Source organism: Equus quagga, chromosome 4 (genome assembly GCF_021613505.1).
Source record: "Equus quagga isolate Etosha38 chromosome 4, UCLA_HA_Equagga_1.0, whole genome shotgun sequence".
NCBI lineage: Eukaryota > Metazoa > Chordata > Mammalia > Perissodactyla > Equidae > Equus > Equus quagga.
In genome coordinates this window covers 37,962,767-37,978,228 of record NC_060270.1, presented here as the reverse complement: position 1 = coordinate 37,978,228, position 15,462 = coordinate 37,962,767, and the positions used below count along the sequence as shown (strand labels likewise).

The 15,462-nt window shown below is 42.4% G+C and overlaps 1 protein-coding gene across 4 annotated transcripts in view; it reads left to right on the top strand.

The window, feature by feature from the left end:
- The first annotated feature begins 4,308 nt into the window (after nt 1–4,308).
- The window catches only part of KLHL24 (kelch like family member 24), a 41,546-nt gene continuing 30,392 nt past the window's right edge, over nt 4,309–15,462 (top strand). The window contains exons 1-4 of one of the 4 annotated variants that reach the window (XM_046659883.1): nt 4,354–4,459; nt 4,943–5,033; nt 8,492–8,624; nt 10,300–10,360. The gene's annotated coding sequence lies outside the window, so the exon portion shown is untranslated. Of the gene's footprint in view, nt 4,460–4,942; nt 5,034–8,491; nt 8,625–10,299; nt 10,361–15,462 lie in introns of all 4 variants that reach the window. The other 3 variants (XM_046659881.1, XM_046659882.1, XM_046659884.1) reach the window with 3 other exon arrangements.

Below are 15,462 nucleotides of genomic sequence, written 5' to 3'. Positions count from 1 at the left end.
GAGAAGCTCAAGGCGGGAGAGAGGGAGCTCACTTTCCAGATGGTAGAAGACTTACCTCTTTTCTCAGATCTCAAAATGGAAAATTTTCCAGCTATATCTTTCCTTCTTGAATCCTAATGCTACTATGTTTGCCCTAAGCTTTAGCTGGCCTAGTGGGGCCCATGACTGTCTGCCCTGGGGTGGGAGTGCGGCTCCAGAGGGGCAACACAGACCTTTCCTGGTAACCACACAGCAGGGAGTCAGACCTCCAAAAGGGCTGCAGAGGTGAGTCACATCTAACCTGGCCAGAGAAGAAGTGGGGGAGGAGGAGGGCCTCAAGACTGAAAAGGCTCAGGTGCCACGAGCAAATAGCGTGTTGTGTTTACTCTTCCCTTCACTCAACACTCTGAGAGGGTATTGTGTAACAGACTTGCTGCGATGTTAAATATGTCTCTGGAGGAAAACAGGGTGGGGTGGGGTGGGGTGCGTAGGGACAATTTATTATTTACGATGATCTCTGTCTTCTGAAGAATGGAACTCTTGTTTGAAAGGTGATGAGTGTGAAAATGCAAATTACAGAAAAAGAGATGCGGGGAGAGGTGGTGTTTGTCTAGGAGGACAGAGGCAGAGATCATGGAAAGGGAGGAAACCCAAGCCTGTGGCTGGAGAGACACCCAGAGAGAGGGTGTCTGGTGGGAAAAGAGGAGAAGCTGGTACCAAGGGAGAAGCTGAGGCGAGGCAGCAGAGATGTTTAAAGGGAATCATTACGGAGTTTTGTGGTGCGAGATGCCATGTAATTCTCTCTTTGGGAAATCTTCAGGAAAATCTCCTTTCATCAGTATTTTGTAACTGGATTTGTTGCAGGGGAAGAGCTCAAAGTGCTGAGCGCATAGCTGGTCAAAGGACCCAGCTGCATTCAGGAACTGTGTATAAACACAGGGTGAGCGTCACATTCTAAAGGATGTGGGAGATGTGCACGGCTCCACAGTAGGTAGAGGAGAGAATCAGAGAAGGCCCCACTGAAGAAGTGGCACCGGAGATGAACCTTAAAGGATGACCAACATTTCTACTACAGTGGGGACAGGGGGACTTCAAGTGACAGAGGCCAAGAGCAGAGGCAAGGAGGTCTGAAAGTGTTTGGTGTGTTTAGGGAGTGATGATTTACTATGTCCTGACCATTGTTTGCACGGGGAAGGGGAGCTGGCTGGAGAGAAGAAAGAGAATGGCTGGAGGAACTATGGATGCTTGGCCACCTTCAAACATTAAAGGCTGTCATGGATGTTCTGGAGAGCAAAACAATGACTGCCGTATATGTTTGCAAGAAGACAGAATATGGAACAATATACCATATCCCTGCAAGGAGAGGAAATAGGTCTGAAAACCCTCTGGCTCCCCCCACTCCAAGTATCTGCCTTCTTCAAATGACCAGGCCAATCTGGATTGTAAACACTGCACAAAATAAATCATGTTACAGCTTAATCTCACTCAATTTCAGCAGATTCCCCCTTGACTTGACAGCTCTGCTTCTATTCCAGCCCCAGCTGCTGCCATCTGGCCATGGACTGACTTATGGTGTGGATATAACTTCCAGGGTCCCCCACCAATGCTGAAACCACTCATCTTCTGGCTGCCTGAGGAGCTCCCACACCTACCAGTAGGCCTCTGCCTGTCTCCAGGGCTGCCTGTCCTGTGGGTCCCCTCCCTCCCTTCCTCTCTTAGAGTTGTGATTGATCACCCTGCACCCACTTGCCCCAAGAGAGTCTGAGGACCTCATCATGCAGGCGAGTGCAAATGGATCCCATGGGGTGTGGAGACACTTTTTTTCTCAGGTCCCCTAGCCTCAAGAAGGGCATTCCATCAGTTAACAGATGCTTATCGAACACCTCCTAGGTGTACTACAATACAAAATGAATAAGACGTGACGCGAGATCTCAGAGGGTACTCAGTTGGGACAGGCATGTAAATAAACATGGACAATTAGTGTGATAACTGCTGGGAAGAAGGTAAGGACTGGTTGCTGTGGGAGGACAGAGGGGAGATACCTAGCCCACATGGCAATGGGGAGGAAAAGAGGATTTCCCAGGAGAGAGGACCCACAGCTGACTCCTGGAAGGAGGAGCAGGAGTTAGCCTAGTGAATGGGGTGAAGGGAAGGAGGGGGCATAAGAGACGTAGGGAGCAGGATATGGGCAGGAATGGCCTGGAGACAGAGAGAGCAAGTCCTTTGGGCAACAGTGGGTAGTTCATTGAGGGTGGGTTCAGGCTACAGACGTAGGCCCCAGGCGCATCAGGAAGGACCTTGTATGCGCTGCCTGTGAGTTGGGACTTTATCAAGGCAGCGAGAACCCATGGGTGCTTAATTGCCTGCCTACTGTAGGAAAAACAAAGAGCCAAACAAAAAAGGAAATTGTATACCATCTGACTCAGCATTGAATAATAAGTACACAGTCTTAATAACATATACATTAATTGCTTAACCAGAAATTGTAATGTTGGAAGGATGGAGGACAGGGATGACAGCTTCCTTAATAGGAAATAGCCATACGTTACACAGAAATATACAAGTAAATACCAGAATAGCTCAAATAGTTGAAAGTAATTTCTTCTGGAGAATCAGGAATGGGGAAGGGTGGGAGATGGGACTGCTGTTGCACTACTAACCTTGTGATATTTAACTTTGTAAATAATCTTTTAGAAAGATAATTGTGTACCTATATAAACATAAATAAAATTATTTTTTAAAAAAATCTATGTGTGAATTCCAGTTTCACCACTTAGTAATTGAGTGACCAGGGGCCAACTCTTTAACCTCTCTGTGGCTTAGTTTTTTCACCTGTAAATGGGATAATAACGCCTATCTTGCTGGGTTATTATGAGGATTAAATGATATATGTAAAGTACCCAGCACTGAGTCGGCAGCTTAGTAAAAACTCAATGAACGGCAGGCATTTTCTTTCTTTCTTTCTTTTTTTTTTTTTGAGGAAGATCAGCCCTGAGCTAACTGCTGCCAATCCTCCTCTTTTTGCTGAGGAAGGCTGGCCCTGAGCTAACATGCATGCCCATCTTCCTCTACTGTACATGTGGGACGCCTACCACAGCATGGCTTGCCAAGCGGTGCCATGTCGCATCCGGGATCTGAACCGGCGAACCTCAGGCTGTGGAAGCAGAATGTGCACACTTAACCCCTGCGCCACCGGGCCGGCCCCAACATTTTCATTTTTAATAAGAGATGGAAAAGAGGCCTAAAAAGCATGTTTAAAAGGCCTGGACACAGGGCTTCTGTATTATATACACCTCTGGTTATTGCAACACACCTCTTCAATAAAGGCATGACTGTATTCATAAAGTATAGAAGAGAGAGAAGTTATGATTCTGATATCAGAAAGCAAAAACTAGGGGGCCAGCCCTGTGGCCGAGTGGTTCAGTTCAGGCTGTGCTTCATCAGTCTGGTTGTTCACTGGTTGGTTCACTAGTTGGGATCCTGGACACAGACCCACGTACTGCTCATCAGGCCATGCTCTGGAGGCATCCCACAAGAAGAACTAGAATGACTTACGACTAGAATATACAACTATGTACTAGGGCTTTGGGGAGACAAGAAAAAAAATGGAAAAAAAGAGGAAGATTGGCAACAGATGTTAGTTCACGGCCAATCTTTCTCACCGAAAAGCATACCTTTAAAAAAAAAGAAAGAAACCAAAAACTAGTTAAATGTTTCAAAATCAGGTGGTATACCCATCCTTGAAAAAAATATTTGCAGAAACAGAAAGACAAAATAATGTCCTTTGGGGAATCTATGTGCCTTGGAAAATAGGAATTTGCGACAACTTTGATTTGTATGTACGTTTAAAATAAAAAGATAATTTAGGATTTGACGCAGGTGACAGTAACATATTTACAGAGAAAGACAGTTTCCCTGCGCCGTCTCGCGACCAGGGTTCTAATCCCTTTCCCTCCTCAGGCCCTCAGATTTCCTGATTGTATATCAAGGGGTCAAATAAAAACATCTCTAAGCCTCGTCTCAAATTCTATGAATTCTTGACAATGTGCTTCTGCCTTGGGACGTGGCAATAAACATACGACTCAGGTTTCTCACTAGGCTCCTAATACGGATGCATTTCCTTATCCTGTCTCTACCTAAAACAAAATGTTTCCGATTCACCAGCCCTGGGGCTGCGTCTCGTCACGCCCGCACCCGAACCCCGCCCCATAGCGGGAAACCCAAGTGGCCCGGGCAGTCGCCCCAGAGTGGGAACTACATCTCCCAAGGTGCCCCGGGGCGGGGGGCACCCCCTCGGATTGGTCAGGGGTCGCTGACGCTCAGTGTTTTGGCCCCGACGGTCACATGTTTCCTTTGTTGTGAGCTGCGGCAGAGACTGGTGGCCCGAGGAGACGCCGGCGCTGGAGAGAGCGCTGCGCCGCCGGCCGCTAAGGGACTGCAGGGGCCGCCGCTGCTGGCCGTTTCCAGCCTTCGCCGAGAGGTACCCGGGGATGACAGCTCCGGGACCGGCCGAAAGGAGAGGAACCGGCCAGAGCCGGGGGCGGAGGGGTGGCCGAGGGCACGACCACGGGGGTGTCTGCAGGAGGGAAGCCAGCGGCAGCCGGCCTCTCGGGGCCAGACTAGGGGTCTGAGGAGAGACTGCGGCTGGGGCTGCAGGGCCCCTGCCTGGGGCGAGGGGGTCTCCAGAGATGCCCTGGGCGTCTTCAGCCCCGGCTCTGAAAAGACAGTCCTGAGGGGAGGGCACCCCCGCCTCCTGGCACTACCGCCCCGGAACCGCGGCGCTGCTGGCGCGCCCCGCCGGGGGCGGCTTGGGAGGGGCCTGGCCGCCGGGGCTGGGGGTGGCAGGTGCGGGTCACCCTGCCCCCTCGGGGGCGGCGGCAGCTGGCGGGACTAGGCTGGGCAGACAGGTCCCGCATGGTGCCGATGGGCTTCGAACGGGGCGCTGCTCTTTTTTTAATCGAAGGAAGCACTGAGAATGCGAAGGTCTCAGATCAAGCCTTCCAGTTTGGTAGGGGCGACCTTTGGTTCTGCCGAGTTGGACTGACCGGGTCAAGGTGGGTCCCAGGGCTACGGGCCCGAGAAGCCCATTATAGCGATTGCGAAATGTCCTGGGCACTGTCACCTGACCGTTACCCCCGCCCCTACCCCCCGCCAGCCTTTGTTTACCACGGATCGCGGCCGGGCCCGCGCCGGGAAGCCAGCCCTGGAGCGACCGTCCCCGGGGAGCCGGGGCGGGCGGGGGAGCGGGCGTTCCGCCGGCGGAGTCCCTGCCTAACCCTCCCCCCCGCCTCCCTATCCCTTCAAGACTCGGTTCCTTAATTTAGTTCCTAAGGTCCCCGCCCCCAAGGTCTGGGCGCTCCGGGCGAAGAGTGTTAACGCGGCGGGGATTGGGCGCCTGCGGCAGCTTGTGGGCGGGACGACGGGGCGAGTTCCGAGTGTTTATTGGCGAGTGTCTTGTCGCTAGGTGGACGTGTCCAGGCATTTCTTCCCCGCCCCCTTGAAGGTGATCTGGAGGACGCGCGGGAGCGCGCGCTCTCGCTTCTCGAGCCGCTGCGGCCGGAGGGGAGCCGGCGGCGCGCGCTCTCGCGCAGGAGGACTCGCATGAGGCCGAGCCTTGCCGGGAGCTCCGCGGTCTCTGCCAAGGCCCGTGGGCAGCCCTGTGCCCGCAGGGCCGGCGGCCGCGGTCCAGGCCCGGGGAGGTCGCCACGTTTAACTGGAGTCCCCTATCTGCCGGGAGGGTGGGAAGGAAGTCTTCACGCCAAGGTGTGCTTGCCTGTCCTTCAAGCAAGGCTTAAATAGCTATATAAGGACCTTAACGCCACGTTTTAGGGTGCCTTACAGCCCTCCTCCCCCAGGCGGTGACTATTCACAATTAATTTTAGTGGATCTTAATGATTAATCACTTGCTTTCTTGAGCAGCTTTTTAAAAATCGCGTCTTAGCAGTTGCAGCTAGACTGTTTAGGTCCACCAGCTGAGGCTGCTTTTTATTAGTCACGTAAAATAGGTTAAAATCTGCCTCTTGTCGACTAAAATAGAAAGTTAGAATTCTGCTTTTTAAAAAAAGATAGATTGAGGATATCCTCCTAAAAGGTAGAGATTCTTCTATATCCTAGTTTAGATGAGTTGTTTTCCTTGTTTCGGGAATTATGGTTCACTTTTTATATATTAATCCCCATGGTAATTCAAGATTTGTGAGAGTGAATTGCAAATATGTTTTAAAATTGTAAATTAAGATGATAGTAATAAAATCTAGTAGAACAACCGTTTTGACCATCCTATGCTGAAGATGGGGTTTTCCTGATCTCCTGAGTTAATAGGGTACTTGGGTTTTATCAGATTTTCTCTTCCTGTGAGTCTATAGGAATTCACCCAAGACTTAAAGCACTTCTGTAGGAGGTGGATGGAACTCCCTGGGTGAAGCAGGAATTGAATAGGGCAATTCTGATTGGTTATGCATTATTAATATATTTTTAAAATTCAAATGGAGATGACTACCCCAGTAGGAGCAGCTTCTGTGATCTCGAACTACCTCATCACTTGTGCATTGAGGGCATTTAACATCTCTAAATAAGTACAAAATGCAAACCTCTAACCTTTTTTAAAAATAAAACCACCACTCAGAAGCGTGCTTCTCCAGATGAAGTCTGTGACTTAGTTTTTAAACAAGAAGAAGAAAATATTGTTAGGGCTATCAGCTTTAATGTAGACTTTCCGGGCTTTTGTCCAAGTTACTAAAACCTTAATGCTTTTTCAAAAAACTGTTTTGACTTTCTTGTTTTTCTGCCATTTCATTAAAACCCAAAAGTAAAGCCTGTGAAAAATAAATACTATTTATTAAATAAGTGACTACAGTTGTTTTCTTATATACTTTTACTAGAAATTTGGGGCTTTTTTCAATAAATATTTAGCTTTGGACTGTATAATAAAAAATCTAAATAAAATATCCTCATAAGTATATGAATAATACTTTTTGTATAATCCTATTTCTGTTGTGACTGAAATAAAGAATGTGTGGCTACTTGACAACTGTTGACATTTTAAAACCCTGTTCTTTCTCCTATTAAAAACACAATAGCTAAACTAACTTTTTAATTGAAGAGTTTGTCACTGTCTAAATTCGACACCCGAGGGCTACAATTTTTCAACATTTGGCACATCTTAAAGACTACTAAGTTGATGTTTAAAAGTGACTCAGCTTTACTCAATGGTTTCTAAAAGTTATTTCTGTAATTAATTTGTGTCGTCAGTAAGATAAATAGAAATCACTAAATTTTATACATAGAAGTCATCTAAAATACTGGATCTCAAACTTGTTCAAGTGGCAGAGCGCTGGGTCCTGTCTTTGCAGATTTAATTAATTCCAGTAAGAGAACCAAAAACAATTTTGTAGCAGAAAATATAACTGTATGATATATCTATAGGTCTTTCGATTTTAAAATAAAACAGTGTATTAAATACCTGAAAGAAACGTGAGCAGGATAAAACCAAATGACCTGAAGTTTACATGTTAAGTCTAATGAGAAGCATGCTCAATAAGGCAGCTTGATACTAGTGTGATGTCTGATGATTAACAATGTTTTTCTTCTTTGGGGAGTTGGGAAGTATTAGTAGCCAAAAGTTTTAAGGCACGGGAAAGAAACGCTGAATGGATAAATTTGATTTTTTTGTTCTGTGATTTGGGAGAAGATAGTATTCTTTTTTAGTTTTAGAACCATATGGTTTAGTCTGACACATTGTTTAAGCACTCCTAAATTTTTCATCATCAGATACCTCTTATTTCTCTTTCTTTTGTTAGTCATAGTCATAATGTGGTGACCACTTGAGGTTCTAGTAAACAAGGGATAATTATTAGTTGCTATAATTCTAGACAAACAAATTTCAGATTTTAGTTGGTTTCTGGTATCTTACGGTGGGTAAATATGTTCTTGATGGCCCCATGAAGAAATTAGAAATGTTGCAAATAGCAGCTTGAAGACTGGACTTTATTAAATATAACATTATAAAACTTGGTTCAGGAACCACTGCTTCAAGAGCAAAGCTTTGAATTGAAAAGAGTGTAAATTTATAATTCTTAAAAAGTGGTCATTAAATAGAATGGTGCAAATAAATTAGCTTTTGAGAAAATGTGAAAATATCTGAAATTTATAAAAACTGCTTGGTTTTATGTAGTACCATGTTAAATGTAATTTTCTAGTTATTTTAAAATAATCTACTATGTTGCAGTTGTTTTCTGGCTTTCCTTCTTTTGAGTTACTATATATCTTTAAACATAAACGTCTTGTGGTTAGTCTTTTTGTTGTCTCTGCTATGTGGTTCTTTACTCAAAGTTAAATTTGAGAAAATGGACTAGTGTAGAGCATAGCATGTGGCAGTTCACTCCCGCAAGTTGTAGGGACCATGTTAGTCAAATGTTGTTGGTTTCCTTTGCTTTCTGGTGTTTATTAGTTTTTATAAGCCCCTCATTAATCCATACTGTCTTTAAGGCTGATAGTAACTTCTTTCTTTGTATAGGATTTCTGCGTTCTAAAGGAAAAATAAGCTTGATTGCAGTACAGCTACACTCTAGATCAATTCTGATATTATATATCTCCTTTGGACTTGGTACACTGACCTCCTCTGTTCCTTGTCTTTACCTGTTAGGCTGGTAAGTATTACCTCAAAACCTTGCAGAAAATGCCCAGGTGAATTGCCTTCTCCTTCTATTCTTTAAGGAATAAGTCTAGACCGGATCAGTCCTGAGAGAATCTATTCCAATTTGCACCTGTGTTTTCTGCTAGAAAAACACTGACAATTTAAATCTATTTTAGGTCAGTCTTGGAGTTCTTGTTTGGTGCTAATCTTAACCAGTCTCACAGAGTCTAAAATTGGATCTGAATCCAATATTGTGACCCCAGTGCCAGATAGAGAGTAAGCTCTCTATAAATGTTCCTTGAATTGTCCTAAATTTCTGTGTTGGCTCAGGACCTTAATTGTCCATTGGGAAGAAACACTTACTTAGCTAGGACTAACATTTCCCTAATTTGACCAAGTTGAAATATTTTTTACCATGTTAGACTGACAAGTAAGAAAACATGCAAGAGGGGCCAGCCTGGTGGCGCAGTGGGTAAGTTCACACGTTCCGCTTCTCAGCGGCCTGGGGTTCACCGGTTCGGATCCTGGGTGCGGACATGGCACCGGTTGGCAAAAGCCATGCTATGGTAGGCGTCCCACATGTAGAGTAGAGGAAGATGGGCATGGATGTTAGCTCAGGGCCAGTCTTCCTCAGCAAAAAAGAGGAGGATTGGCGGTAGTTAGGTCAGGGCCTCAAAAAAAAAAAAAGGAAAAGAAAACATGTAAGATATGTCACCTCACAATCATAGTATAATCAGGGTGTTTGTGTGTATATATATGTGATAGTGTTTGTGTATATATGTAGAAAAAATCAGTAGTCTGTAACTTGGTTTTCAGAATCGACCTTTTATGTTGCCTAAACTTGTTAAGAATTTATGAGTTCTATTTATAGATATCTGGGCCAGAAACCAGAACCATTTGTGTTTAAATGCTATTCCTATTCTCCGCACAGCTCAAAGTTCTAGTATTTTCTCTTAAGCATTCCTCTCCTCCCCTTCCACCAAAAAAAAATTAAAAAGGAATTGTGCTGAATTGGTTTGTTTTTACAGGTACTAAGTCTGTAAGTTTCAACAAAGCAGAAGAAATATTCATTTATATATTAAAAGTTTGAAAAATAATTATTTGAAAATCTTGGAGAGTCTATATGGATAATCTAGATAACTAAGGGTTAACAAATGAAATTTTTTTCCTGAATTACCCAGAATACTTGAGATTTTCTCAAATTGATTCCATAGTTATATAAAACATAGTGACGAAATTGTTTGCTTTTGGTAGTATTGATAGACCAACTCAGAATTATTTAATGGCCTCAAACTCAGATGAAATATCAATTACCAGACACACTTCAAATATCCAAGGCAGAATTATCACAGGATATAAATGGTGTCATCAATGCCACAGTTAGCTTGCTGTTGACACGAATATTTGTTTACTCATCTTTCACTCAAGAAACCTTACTTCAGGATAAAATTGTCAAGTAAGGAAGTTGGTAAATAAGGAAACTAATTTGTATGTATGTAAAATAGCATAAAATTATTAATTTGCCTTAAGGAATTGTTATTCGGTACTGATTTTCTGTGCAAAACTGAACTTCCAGTGAGAAACTGATATCTACTAAAAATTTTTTTCAACATATTGGTAAATAATGCCAACTATACATGAAGTGATTCATATCTGATTTATATGTCACTATTCTCCATTTATTTTAGGTTTGGAAATTAAAACAACACATATTTTGACTGGGGCTTTGATCAAGCAAATGCTAAGAAGGTATTATATTTATAATATTTGTAAACTATCTAAACATTGTCATTAGAGAATCTAAACCATTTTCCTTTCTTTAACCTGGGGTCACTTAGACCACTCAGAGTCACAGGGAGGGACCAATTCTAACCTCAAGATCATAAAGGAAGGCATTGTCACTGTCATTGCCATTACCAAATAAAGTATTTACCCACTCCTTGCTACTCCTTCCTGACATCCTCAGTCCCTCTTCTACGTTTTTCTTCAATCTTAGAGACAATAAAATAAGTTCTCTCTGTTCGTTTTTCTGGGACATAGGCCAACAGCATGTAAGTTTAACTCTACTTAGCAATCGGAAAATAGTTCTACAGCATTTGTGAGTTCTGCAGTTGGGAATAAACCCTCGATACCCTTAACCAGAAGAATCTTTCTGTTAAGAAAAATCTTCAAGTGAGAGTGTAGCTCCAGCAATAAAGCTCCTGAAGAGATGAGGGAGCAAAAGAGAGACCAGCTTTTCTGAACAAATCATGTGACTGGCAGTCAGTCATTGACGTGACGGTCTGATCACCCTCGCATCTGCCAACTTATCTAGATACAATTTTCAGTCATTCTGTTTCTTTGGAACAAACATTTTCCTCTTGTTTTGTCCAGACATGCCTGCTTAGTTGCTTACTTTGTCCTGATGGGAATAATGATGCTTTGAGGTTTGCTGAATTTTTAGAACAATTCAATCTAATTTTGTTTTGTTTGCTTGATTTTGTATGAGTTCATTTATGATAAATCTTGAACCTATATTAGATACTGTACTTTGAGATGTGATTAAACTTTACATTTTTAACCATTACTAGTTAAAATACAATACTTTATTTGTGTAAAATGGGAAAACAGAGGCTAGTAAATGACATCTGGAAGCCCAAAACTTACACTTTGAAATGCATCTCAAATTTCTCAGACCCTCCTGTGGAAATCCTTTAGCTTGTCATCAATAGGAAGAGTTTATATTTCACACTGTTGTGGAGATGGGTTAATGGGAGACTTCTGAGAAAGTCCAGAGGAAGTGAGGATGTTCATAAAGCCAGGCCAAAGCTACTTGGAAGGAAACAGCCCCAGTCTATGAGATAGTCTCTCCTACATACAAAGCAGTAAATGAGTATCTTGTCGTTGAATGCTTTGTAGTAGCAGGTGATTATATAGCTGTTATAATCCAGGATTTTCAGTTTTACATTGCGTAAAAGCAGTGGAAGACCTTGTCAGTCAACAATCAAGGGACTACCTCTGAGAATAAGGGGCAGAAAAGAGCATAAAAAGACAGACCTGTAACTCCTATGAAGTTTTTTGTTTTTTTTTAAAGATTGGCACCTGCGCCAACATCTGTTGCCAATCTTTTTTTTTTTCTTTTCTTTTCTTCTTCTCCCCAAAGCCCCCCCGCCCCATTTCACAGTTGTATATTCTAGTTGTAGGTCCTTCTGGTTGTGCTATGTGGGACGCCACCTCAGCATGCCTTGATGAGCGGTGCTGTGTCCACGCCCAGGATCCAAACCAGCAAAACCCCAGGCTGCCAAAGCTCAGTGTGCGAACTTAACCACTCGGCCACGGGGCTGGCCCCTCCTATCAAGTTTTAATCAGCCTTATATTAATACTTAACTTACTCAATATGCTATCTCCAAATTTATCAGATACAGATATAGTAAGATACCAGATAATGAATATCAGATAGAGTAAGATTATTAGATACAGAAAGCAGAGTAAATTTTCATTTATATTTTCCAACTTGTCCCTTTTAGCCCAAAGGGAAATTCTTAGTTCTTGCAGTATGTTATTTTGTTTTGCATTCTGAACACATTGTCATTTAAGAAAATAAAAATGTATGGAGGCAGAAGGCTCAAAATTTTTGTTGTTGTTAAGGCCAGTAATTATATCACTGGTCAAAAAGAATAGGTTGTATGAAATTTTTGAACCTGAAATGCAGTAAGAATTTAAATTAAATGAGCTTATTTTAAGAATAAATTCTTGATTTGGGAAGCTGACTTATGACTAATTCAACCATAATTTGAATTTAGATTAGTAAAGCAGTAAGATTAAACTATGAGTTATATGCCATATCAACACAGTTTCTTTATGTTTATCATAATTGAATGTTTATCACTTGTGATATTACATACTTTGAACTTTTTGCAGTTTCAACAACAGAAAATTGACATTCGGGCAGAGTAGTGATCTTTCTTCTATGGGCGATAGCTTTCCATATACTGAACTGTTATTGAGATAACTTCAAATTAAAATCATGTTTGAGATTTGTGCTACTGCCCATGTATAGGAGCTTGGAATTAGGAAGTGATATTATGTATTATGAGTTAATTTGTAAATTTATTTTTTATTTTTTTGCTTTTCTCCCGAAATCCCCCCAATACATAGTTGTATATTTTAGTTGTGGGTCCTTCTAGTTGTGGCATGTGAGACGCCGCCTCAGCATGGCCTGACGAGTGGTGCCATGTCTGTGCGCAGGATCCGAACCAATGAAACCCTGGACCGCTGAAGTGGAGCATGCGAACTTAACCACTCGGCCACGGGGCTGACCCCTAATTTTTAAATTTTAACCTGTGTATATGTGCATGTGCTCGTGGACGTGCACACACATGCATGGACAGTTATTACCCAAGAAGTCAGATGACCTGCAGTGAGGCAAATGTGAACTCTCTAAGCAATCAGGAAAATCTTAAAAGAAGTGGGAAGAAACCCCTCCTTTTTTTGGTTAGTGATAATTTTAAAACTAATGATAAAATATTTTAAACAGATATAATTTTATTTATTTAGGTATTAAAATTAACAAAATGAAATGAAACTTTTATTTGTTCTCAGACACATCTGATACCTAAAACCTGCAAAGTGTAATTAGATTATAAGTCAAAATCTAGCTTACTTGCACGCTAACATATGTGTAGACAAATATTCCCTCAAATTTAAGAGAAACTAATTTTATTGAGTAAATATCTGGTAGTTACTTTGTTGACAGTGCTCCAAAACCCAGCCATTTGTAAGCATTCTCTTGGGTTTGTTTTTACTGTTGTGTGTGTTCACTTAAATAGGCCTTCTACATGAGCTTCCATTGCCATAACTATTTCATTACATTACACACCCTCGTTACACATTTAGAAGATAAATTGCATGTATATTTGTATACTTGGAATTTTCTGTTGTTTAGTTTTTAAACTTAGAAGTAAGGGTAAAGTTTATCCCTGTCAGTCTGTCATATACTTTGTAAATAGATCCTGCCTATTTAGAACAATCTGTCTTCATCCTATATAAAGTCCTAAGCCTGTAAACCAACCTTTTTGTTAATTATAGTACCAACCTCATGAGGTTGTTATGAGGATTAAATTAAATAATCCATATTAAGAGTTTAGAAAGTGCCAGGACATGGTAAGCATTAAAAAAAGATTACTGTTGAGCTGGCCCTGATGGCCTAGTGGTTAAAGTTCTTCACGCTCCACTTCTGCAGCCACAGTTTGGTTCCTGGGCCCAGAACCACACCACTGTCTGTCACTTGCCATGCTGTGGCAGTGGCTCACATAGAAGAACTAGAATATACAGCTATGTACTGGGGCTCTGGGGAGGAAGAAAAGAGAGAGAGAGGAAGATTGGCAACAGATGTTAGCTCAGGGCAAATCTTTCCCAGCCAAAAAAAAAAAAAGATTAGTGTTGTTTTTGTTCTATTGTGTTTTTTAATGCATTTAAAGAAATAAAGCCTCCGTGGTTTCATAACACAGTCAGTACACAGGTCTGGCACTTAATAGTTCCTAAAGCCTTATCTGGTAGATTTCCAAAAACTTCTTCATTTTTTGCCAGGATTCTTAGAGGGGATCAAAATGACTCTTTCAGTCATTTTAGCATTTTAAAAGTCAGCACAGTCTACATGCCCACAGCTGGGATTTCCCTATCGGCATACTGCCTCTGAATCCCCACCTAGTGATTCCAGATAAAAATAATATTTGTTTTACTTGAGTCTTTGTTCCATTTAACTGATGGAATTGCTTGAATTTTCTCTGACTTTACCTGCAAAATTGGAGGACGGAGAGAGGAATGGTAGAGAAAAGATTGTACAAAATGCAAGCATGTAGGTATCTTTCAGATGTCGTTACAGCTAGGTACTTCTCCCTAAGTACTTAGAATAGCGTAGTGTACATCTGCCCTGGGAAAATCCTGTCACCTAGACTTCAGGAAGATTAAGTGCTAATTTATATGAAGAGGTAAAAAACATTTAATAGAAGTTTACGTGGGAACTGTGCTACCTGTACCAGTGTGTACAGTTGTATATTTTTAGTTGTGAGTCCTTCCAGTTGTGGCATGTGGGATGCCGCCTCAGCATGGCCTGATGAGTGGTGCCATGTCTGCACCCAGGATCCCAGGATCCGAACTGGCGAAAGCCTGGGCCGCTGAAGCAGAGGACGTGAACTTAACCACTCGGCCACAGGGCCGGCTCCTATTTTAAGTATTTTCTTGGTGGTCTAGTGGTCAAGATTCGGTGTTCTCACCACCGCGACCAAGTTTCTTTCCCTGGCTAGGAACCACACCAACCATGCATCTGTTGGTTGATATAACTGTGACAGCTGCGTGTTGCTATGATACTAAAACCTATGCCACCAATATTTGAAATACCAGCAGGATCACCCATGGTGGACAGGTTTCTGGGAGCTTCCAGACTTCAGACAGACTAGGAAGAAGGACCTGGCCACCCACTTCCAAAAAAATTGGCCATGAAACCTCTCTGAATAGCAGCAGAGCATTGTCTGACATAGTGCCAGAAGGTGAGACAGTGGTGCAAAAAGACCAGGTAGGATTTGGCTCTGCTGTACACACAGTCACTGGGAGTTGGAATCCCCTCTGTGGCACTATCAATAAAGAACTATTTTCTATTAATACAGCATTGAACATCTTTGTAGATAAATCTTTCCACGTATTCCTGATTATTTCCTTAGGATACATTGCTAGAAAGGGACTTGCTGGTCAAACAGTATACATATTTTTAAAGACTTGATACAGCTGCATTTCTCTCTAGCAACAGCATATTAAGATAATAAACATTTATATTAGGATTCTGAGTGTGCTGAAATTCTGTCTTATAGCATTCT